The sequence below is a fragment of the Archocentrus centrarchus genome, unplaced genomic scaffold, assembly GCF_007364275.1.
Source record: "Archocentrus centrarchus isolate MPI-CPG fArcCen1 unplaced genomic scaffold, fArcCen1 scaffold_40_ctg1, whole genome shotgun sequence".
Taxonomy (NCBI): domain Eukaryota; kingdom Metazoa; phylum Chordata; class Actinopteri; order Cichliformes; family Cichlidae; genus Archocentrus; species Archocentrus centrarchus.
In genome coordinates, this window is record NW_022060266.1 from 714,465 (window position 1) to 723,543 (window position 9,079).

Sequence of the window (9,079 nt, forward strand, 5' to 3'; positions counted from 1 at the left end):
CTGATGAAGGAATAACCATCAGGGCAAAGCTTGATGAGGGAGTCACGCTGCCAGGTTTCAGTAAAGAATAAAAAAATCCAATTCTTTGGAGAGTATAAAATCATTCAACAAGAAGAATTTATTAGTCATTGATTGGGCATTAAATAGTGCCATGCTCAGTGGGGAGGAAGCCCAGTTATTAGCTGATGCTCGAGTTAGAGGATGTAAATACTGAGGGTTTGAACTGTGACCCTCATAAATTCCACTCAACAAGGGGACAAAAGGCCAAACAACGGGAGAGTCTGGGTGAACCCTCCTGAGATAGCACAGCCTCACACAGTCAGGCCCTGAACATCCAAGCAGGGACCTGGAAGAAAAATTCCCCTCCATGGAAAAAGTCCGAGCACAGGAAACCAGAAACGCTCGACGTCGAAACACAGACTCAGCTTCCAGAACAGTCTGAGCGTCACCTGGACAGGAGGGTACTGCTGAGGACACCGGACGAAGATTCAGCCACCGGCAATAGAGGATGGAAAATGCCAACACCAGTGGATGTTGAGCCATCATTGAGGATCGGATAGACAACAGTGTCTGGCGATCATAAACCAAGGCAGGCACTACATCACTGACACACAGTGAAAACAGCAGAGCAGAGAAAAATAGCACTAGCACAGAGTGGACCCAACTGTGACCAGCAGTGGCAAAGCCAAATACAGGCACATCATACCAGACTGGAAACCACACGCATCTGGCTCGTAAGTTGATCGAAGCACTGTTCACTGACTGTCACGGGTGCCTGTCAAGAAGTCAGGAGAGAGGTATAACAGTAAGTGTCTACAGCCATCTGTAAAACATGGCGGGGGGGGCGGCTCTGTCATGGTTTGGAGCTGCAGTTCAGCCAGTGGTGTTGGCGTTCTTGTGAAAACTGACAGAACTATGAATGCAGAAAAGTACTGTGATCCACCATCGAATACAAGCTTGAAAGTGTTTAATTGGTAACTACTTTATTTTTCAGCACAACAATGATCCTAAACACACTGCCAATGCAGTAAAAGCATATCTGGACAGAAAAAACACACAATAAAACAGGCATTGATTCAGTGCCTCCCAGTGTTGAGTCCAGACCTCAACATTATTGAGGCATTTTCATTGTTATATTGAGGTCCTCTACCAGAGACCTTGGAATTTGAGGGTTCTCCACAGTATCTGCTATTGCTAAGATCTTCTGGACCTCTGATGTTGTGCCTAGAATCTGCTGAAGCCACTCTTCAAAGTTGGGGGTTACTGCACCTAATGCTCCTGCTACTACCGTTTTCTTGTGCTCCTTCTTTCTGATGTTACTGTCCGCTGGGACTTATAGACCATATGCAATACAGATGTTCCTGTACACTATCCCAGCCACTTGGTTGTGCCTCTCACCATCCCATCTTGCTACTATGTGCTGGACAATCTCTGGGACACCTTTTCATAGTCTGCAACTTTGGTCCTATCAGCTGTGGTAGACTCCTGCATCTATGGATCTGGTGCTTAAGGCCTGTTCTTGTGATGCATGTTTGGGATCACTATCCTGTTACAACACCAAACTGTGTCCAAGTTTCAACCATTTAGCTGCTGATGTGAGGTGAAATTGAAGAATTTAGAGGTAGTCTTCCTTCATTATTCCATTCATTTCATGCAATGTATCAGTATCACTAGCAACAAATCAGCCCCAGTATAATGCTGCCACCACCATGCTTGATGGTACGGTGTTCTCAGGTTTGAAACCCTCAACTTCACTCCTCAAAACAACTTGTCACTATGGCCAAATAAACTATACTGCCAAAAGTATTCACTCACCCTTCCAAATCATTGGATTCAGGTGTTCCAGTCACTTCCACAAGTTTATAAACCAAGCACCAATGCATGTAGACTGCTTCTACAAACATCAGTGAAAGAATGGGTTGTTCTCAGGAGCTCAGTGAATTCCAGCGTGGTACCCTGATAGGATGATACCTGTGCAACAAGTCCAGTCCTGAAATTTCCTCATGAAGTTTGACCAACAATCACCTGTTCGTCAACCTTCATGTGGCCTTCAGATCAGCTCAGTGTGCAGAGAGCTTCATGGATGGGTTTCCATGGCAGCTGCATCCAAGCCTTCCATCACCAAGAGTGTTGCTGCAGTGGTGTAAAGCACACTGCCACTGGACTCTAGAGCAGTGGAGACGTGTTCTCTGGAGGGATGAATCACACTTCTCCATCTGCCAATCTGAGGGAGGAGTCTGGGTTTGATGGTTGCCAGGGGAACGGTACCTGTCTGACTGCATTGTGCCAAGTGTAAAGTTTGGTGGAGGGGGGGTGTTTTCAGGAGTTGGGCTCGGCCCCTTAGTTCCAGTGAAAGGAACTCTTAATGCTTCAGAATACCGAGACCAGGGATGTGGGTGATTACTCAACTAGATGAATAACCAGCACTATTGTTACTAGTCGGTTAGCCTAATTATTAAGGTTTTAATTAACCCAGTGCTGGTAAATGTTCATCCTAAATGTTATGCGGCCATCTACCACAAGAAGGAGCTGCAGCCCTTTCATCTTTATAGAAAAATGCACCTCCCGAGAAACACCCTTCCTTCCCTGCATTAACACACGCAATGCACCTGCACAGGTATAAATGCAGCAACATCGGCCACTTACATCGTAGCAGCTGAAGTCTGAATCAGGGGTAAGCTGGAGGAGGAGGCTGGATGGGGGGAGGTCTGGGCTCCGCCGCTCAGGATGCCGTTCCGGATAAGAGGAAGAAAATGGATGGATGTTTGTATTGTTTTGATGCGCGTCATGAATTGTAGAGCAGCGAGCATCGTTGATAATGCGTGGCACAATGAGCCACACTTTTAAATCTCAGTTTATTAGTTTTTCAGATGTTATTTTCTCAGATTAAATGATGCGTAAACATCGTTTACAGTAATGCATTCTCATGTATTTATATCAATTGATTTTACGTTTTTATTCTTCGTTGTTTGGAGTATAACGGTATAACATGCAGTGTTCATAATACGTGATGTTCTGTGCCACAGTTAAGCAGCAGGTAAAGTTTTTTTTTTTCCTTTTTTAGTCAACTAAGAAATTAGTTGCCAGGAACATCCCTAACCGAGCTCCATAAAGACATGGATGAGCCAGTTTGGTGTGGAAGAACTTGACTGGCCTGCACAGAGTCCTGACCTCGGCCTGATAGAACACCTTTGGGATGGATTAGAGCGGAGACTGTGGGCCAGGCCTTCTCTCCAACATCAGCCCCACAAATGTGCTTCTGGAAGAATGGTCAGAAATTCCCATAAACGCTCCTAAACCTGTGGAAAGCCTTCCCAGAAGAGTTGAAAGCTGTTATAGCTCCAAGCTCATATATGTGTGAAGGCAGACAAGCAAATACTTGAGGCAATATAGTGCAGCTCCATCTTTGTCTTGTCTGACCATAAAACTTTCAAAAAAATCTCTTCACTGTTGACTGTGGTGCTGGTTTTGCAGCAGTTTCCAGTTAATGGCAGGCTTGAGCCTTAGTGGTTCCTGAACATCCTAACCAATTTCCTCTCATCTAAGGGTGACAGCTTGAGTCTTCTTCCAGATTTTGGCGATGCGGTGATACTTACAAATAACTTTTACTTGGGTACAATTAAAGATTTAAGTGACTGTGTGTATATATTTGAGCCTGCATGTAAACTTCTGACACTGTTTGGATTAGTAAAAATCCTAAATAAATTTAAACTCGTGCACCCAATTCTTGTTTTTTTAAAGTCATTAAAGATTTATCTTGTACAATCATTCTACTCCGCAAAAAGAACAGTTCAGAGAAATAACTAAAAGGCCCCAAATACCATAACATTTATGCCAGTGATGAGCATGTGTAATTTCTGACTGCAATTTATGACCTGATCACAGACACACTCAGATATAGATGGTCTATTGAACAACCAGATGAATGACTTTGCTAAGCTAGTGTTCACTAACTCCACTGATGTACGCATCAGTGCATCAGCAAGTTAAAAAGTTTAAAACTGAGAAAACACACACACACAGCTGCAAGTTACAAATATAGACTGACTTTAAGAACTTGAATTTCTAGATGATAGCTGGTTACATTTGCAAGCTTGAATCACAAGGGATGACTTGCATTTTCTAATATGATAACAGCAAAATTATGGAGAGAGAAACTTTTGTTTGTCACCCAACACATTCAGTTATTTGAACTGCACATAAAGTCTGATGTGGAGTTGAATTCTGAAACACACTGTATCAGTACTTCCCAGCCCAACCTGTGCCGTCTCTCTGGATCAGGACGTCTGATCAAGAGAAAGGGTCAGGTGACCTTTGATGGACAGACTTTTTCATTTACAGCTGGCCGAGATATTCACAGCTCAAGCCTTCCAGATGCATTGCTCACACTAACTGCTGCATTTATTATGTGTGAAACACCATGTTCATGTTCCTGATCTAGGTAAGCTATCCTCACAGACCGCATGATACCAGGTACAGAGTTTCTTAGTCTCTTGTAGAGGAATCATCTTGTATGTGAAACTGACCTGAGCTCAATGGAGTATCAGTTATCAACTAAGAACTTTGTGCTGTGTCACTGTATGAATACAGTAACAAAAAACCACCTGTAACAGTTATGCTGTAACTAGCACAAGAATTTGAAATGCCAAGCACCCATAGCTGTATTTTAGAGGTGAATTACCTTAAGAATCAAACAGGTTTCAGTGATGTTCACCAGGTATTTGAATATAAATAAACAACATACAACAGAAATTGACTTTTAACAAGAAAACACTTGATCCTTTTTACCCACTGTTAGAGGTGATATTAAAGAGAGGAGGAGTTCAGATTAGGAACAGGTGGAAGCCGTCTTTTTGGTACTTCTGACATACAGCTAGCTGTTATTTGCTATTCAAGAGTGGCCATCATGCCATGATCTAAAGAGTTTCTTAACACCTTCAGAAACAGGTTGTGGAGGTCCAAACTAAGATTCCCAGTCGGCATAAGGGGAATTCTGCCATTACGCTGCATTGTGTAATATGAGGAAATGTTCCAAGGGGAAGAACATTAGCATTAGCTTGCTAATGTCAAACGATAATGCCGTGCCCACCTGCCAACTGCAAACCGGTGAAATTCTGAGCCTGGCGGAAGACGACCTCAGCACAGCAGGGCGCCGGGTGATCACCCGCTGGCTAGAAGCCTGCCTGCTGCTCCACCAAGCAGGTCCAGTTCTGTTGGAACTAGTTGTGTTTAACTTTGTTTGCTAAATTTGTGCAGGGGTTTTGGAAATTACAACTTATATAATTATAAAAAAAATATTCATTAAACATGGATTTTATGTTTTTATATGATTTTAGGTCCGATGTGTATACAGTATGTCAAAATGAAAAAAAAATAAAAGTACAGTCACACACATGAGGTTGTGCAGAAAAAAAAGATCCCAAACAAGGCGAGGTAAACAGCTCTAAAGGTGAAAGGTAACCCAAAACGGCCAATCATACCCCAGACCCCAGAGGCTCAACAGCAATGGGAGTGAGATTTGTTTGATTTCATTATGTGGCAGAAATAAGAACAACTGAATTTCTGTTAAAACCATAACTCTTTTATTTAGCAGAGATTTGGCGTGGTCTCCTTATTGCTTCACACCAAACGACACACCACCAAACTGAGCCGCTTCAGTGTGAAACATGGGAATCTTTGTACCTTTCTGTGAAGCCATGTGTTCAAGATCATTTGGCAACTTGGAGAAAATTCAGTAAACTCACCAAGTATTTGTTTAAATGAATAAAACCCTACTTTCCCCAATTTGAACAATAACACTCATCACAGTGTTAGCATGTTTTTTCCACTTCATCTGAACACACATAACACAACTTCCCACACGCCTAGATATAAACAGAAAGGTATACCAAAATAATAAAGTGACAAAAATGACATTTGGGTGTAAAATGTTTAGTTAAAGACCTTTACCCAAGAGAACGGTGGCAAGTCGATCAGAGAAAACTGAGTCAAAACACGTAATGTGGAGCAGGCCAGATCGCCTGCTAAGAGTCTCCAACCATTTGAAAGTGGGTTGTGAGAGCTGTCACACAAACAGACTGAGCCTGTTGTCACAGCTGTGCTGTCAGTCTATTGGCCATTTGTAGCCAAAAGAGGCAGGATGCAAAGCACTCCAGCAGCCAAAGTTAGCCAGAACATTTACCTAGCATTGTCTCAGAGATCAGGCGTTATCTGTGGGCTGACACAGGCTGAAGGTCTGCCACTAATAAAAGGCACTCACGTGCTCCCATGTCACCATCACCCTGTCAGGGATTCAGCTGATTTTTTAAAATTACTTTAATTAATGCTAAGATCCATTTTTTTACCTTAGTGATGGATAACCTCGTGCTTTGCAGTTCTGAAAAGTAGCATAACCATTACAACATAAGAGTGGTTTCCATACTGAGGGCACTGAGACACCACACGCTGATGACCCGGGGAAAAGACAGAGTGAAACTCAGCTGAATGAATATGAATGCTATCATGATGACTTATTTCACTAAAAGTCAGCTTAGATCCTCCCTTACAGCCACCTCGCCGCTCACTGTTAATGGCAGATGAAAATGCTCCTGCAGGAGAACATGTCAGGAAAAGTTTGAGAACCCCCGGTCTAGGGATGTTGTCACTGTTTTTATTTGAATCCATGTTCTGTGATGCACAGCTGTGAAGCACATTCAGATTCATTCCCGATCACAGAATAAAAAACACGCCGCTCACTGTGGCTGCACCTGCCTGGATTCCAGGTTCAATTCCACAGGAAGCTGCCACACTGAGTAAGCACATCCTCACTGAGACCCCAACGTGATTGGACAAAGAATGACTGACAACCATTAATTGGCCTTTATGACAAATGTATTTATCCCCACTAATGCAAATATATAAAAAAAAACTTCCAACAGGGTGGGTGGGGAGTATGGTGTGTGTGTGTGTGTGTGTGTGTGTGGTGGGGGAATCTGTGACAAACATTATTTAAATAGTGACAGATTTCAGCCTGTTAACCAAGGACAGAGAATGAGCACAGAAATAGATAAAAAGATGTCAAGTCATGACTGTTCCAGATGTGCTTCAGCACCGTCTATTTGTCGTCCTGCGCTTGGCTACGAAAAGCCATCTCCAGGCAACTGGATGCCTTGTGTGCCTCTACTCGAGGGTAGGGTAGGGTGGGTAGGGTGGGTAGGGTAGGGTAGGGGCTGGGGCTGATGCGGTAGCTAAGCTAGCGGTTAGTGTTAGCTGCCACAGCAGATGAAATGCTGCAGGTCCACTGAGGACAGCCCGGGGTTGCTGGCCGGCTGCTATGTCACCTAAACCCGTCACCATCCACACGGCACACCAGAATCTACGCACATATGCTAGAGGACAATCAACACGTCCTTATCGTGTAACAGCACACTCATTCATCTCCCATCTCTTTGCCGTTTTGCTCCGCCGGCATCCCATCCCATTCTACGGGGTGTCGCGCGTTAACTTAAAGCAGGTCGCAATACCACACCGAGACTTGCTTAGATGCACACACACAGCGCTGGGATTAACCAGCAGCGCCTTCATTACAGCACAATCCCTGTCAACTCGTCAGATGGTTAGTTGTCAGTAACCACTCAGTCATAAGGTAAAGTAGAAGGGCAGGGGTTGGTAACGCTGAACCAGTAACGACTCAATCATCATCGTCAGGCACGTCTCAGCCACCGAGACATATGATCCAAGCTTAAACCGTTCAACATAACTAAGCCACGGTGCAGCAACGACGGTAACCAGCCTATTTTAATCGAAGCCTGCCTCTTTGCCTCATCAGCTATCTGACCAACCGCGCCAGACGAACGGTAACACGAGGCCGGTAACAGGGGCGAAAAGAGGGTAACGGTCGTCCACCAAGCACTGTTACCCCTCATCCACTGTCAAGCCTCCACCACAACCAGCACCTCTTCACAGTTTCAAAGGCAAATAAGACGAACGCCGGCCGGCCGGCTAGTTCTTACCTCAGGCGGTGTGTCGAACCAAGTTCCGACTAGCAGCCATGTTCGGAACCCCTATTTCCCTTCGTCCACACGAACCGAGCCCCCTCCCCCAGGTCAATCGTCCTTCGTTCACAGCAGAAATCCAAAACTGTGGTGTAGATTGATTTGCCAGAAACGGGTTACAATAGCTTCCAGTACAATTCGGTAGTCTGTTCTTCGGAGCTCGAGGAGCGGGACTGTCGATGGGGACTGATTGCCGGCGCAGCACAGCTAGCTGTGCCTAAGGGGAGGTGGGCAGCCCGCCGCCTCAACCACGGACACCTCGAACTCAGTCTTCTTTCTCTGAAGCAAACTTAATGTACTTGATCGAGATTTATTCTCGGGTATACAATAGATTCCCTTACAACCACAACGTGGGGCAACTGAATAGGCGATCTTGTCCGCTTTTAAATTAAATTAAAGGCAAGAAGCTAACATTAGCTAGCATGCTAGCTTTTAGCTAGCATGCTAGCTGTCTTAATAAAACACTGCCATTGGAATTTGAAGGAAGACAGTCCGCAAAGTGCAGGCTGCTTGTCGGCAACGGCCAGCCGATGGACCGAACCTGCAGACGCTATGAGAAAAACTGTGTATTTTAGCAGACACGGCTAAAACTAGCTCTATGCTGGCCAGCCCCTCTGTGATGTTAATATCGGTCAAAGAAGAGGGGCTGCATTGAGAGCGCACTCCCGACACTAGGCAAGTACGGCCCAGCGCGTTCCAGAGAAATTTCCCACAAAATGGCTGCCAAAACAAATCTACCGCGTACAGTCGTGCAAACTTCCCAAAGTTAAGTTTTTAAACGTAGCAAATTATTTTAATGTAGCGAAAAAAAAGTCTACCCGAGCTGGATACTTGTGACCCAAACCAATACGAGCCACCTCTGTTAAAAACGTGCTTAATTTCCTTCACTATGCTTATCAACGTTAAGAAGTCATATCTAGTTAGTTTCCCCTGAAATGAAATGAAGCCATTAATGTGAGAACTAAAAGCTCATTTTTACTTCGGCACAAGTAGCTGTTCTTCCCGGAACAACGTTAAGATCCGCTCCTGGAAACTAACGGGAGGAC

The 9,079-nt window shown here is 44.5% G+C and overlaps 1 protein-coding gene across 1 annotated transcript in view; it reads right to left on the reverse strand.

The window, feature by feature from the left end:
• The window catches only part of dyrk1b (dual-specificity tyrosine-(Y)-phosphorylation regulated kinase 1B), a 92,987-nt gene extending 84,272 nt beyond the window's left edge, over positions 1 to 8,715 (reverse strand). The window contains exon 1 of the mRNA XM_030724660.1: positions 7,992 to 8,715. The gene's annotated coding sequence lies outside the window, so the exon portion shown is untranslated. The remainder of the gene's footprint in view (positions 1 to 7,991) is intronic.
• Positions 8,716 to 9,079: the final 364 nt, after the last annotated feature.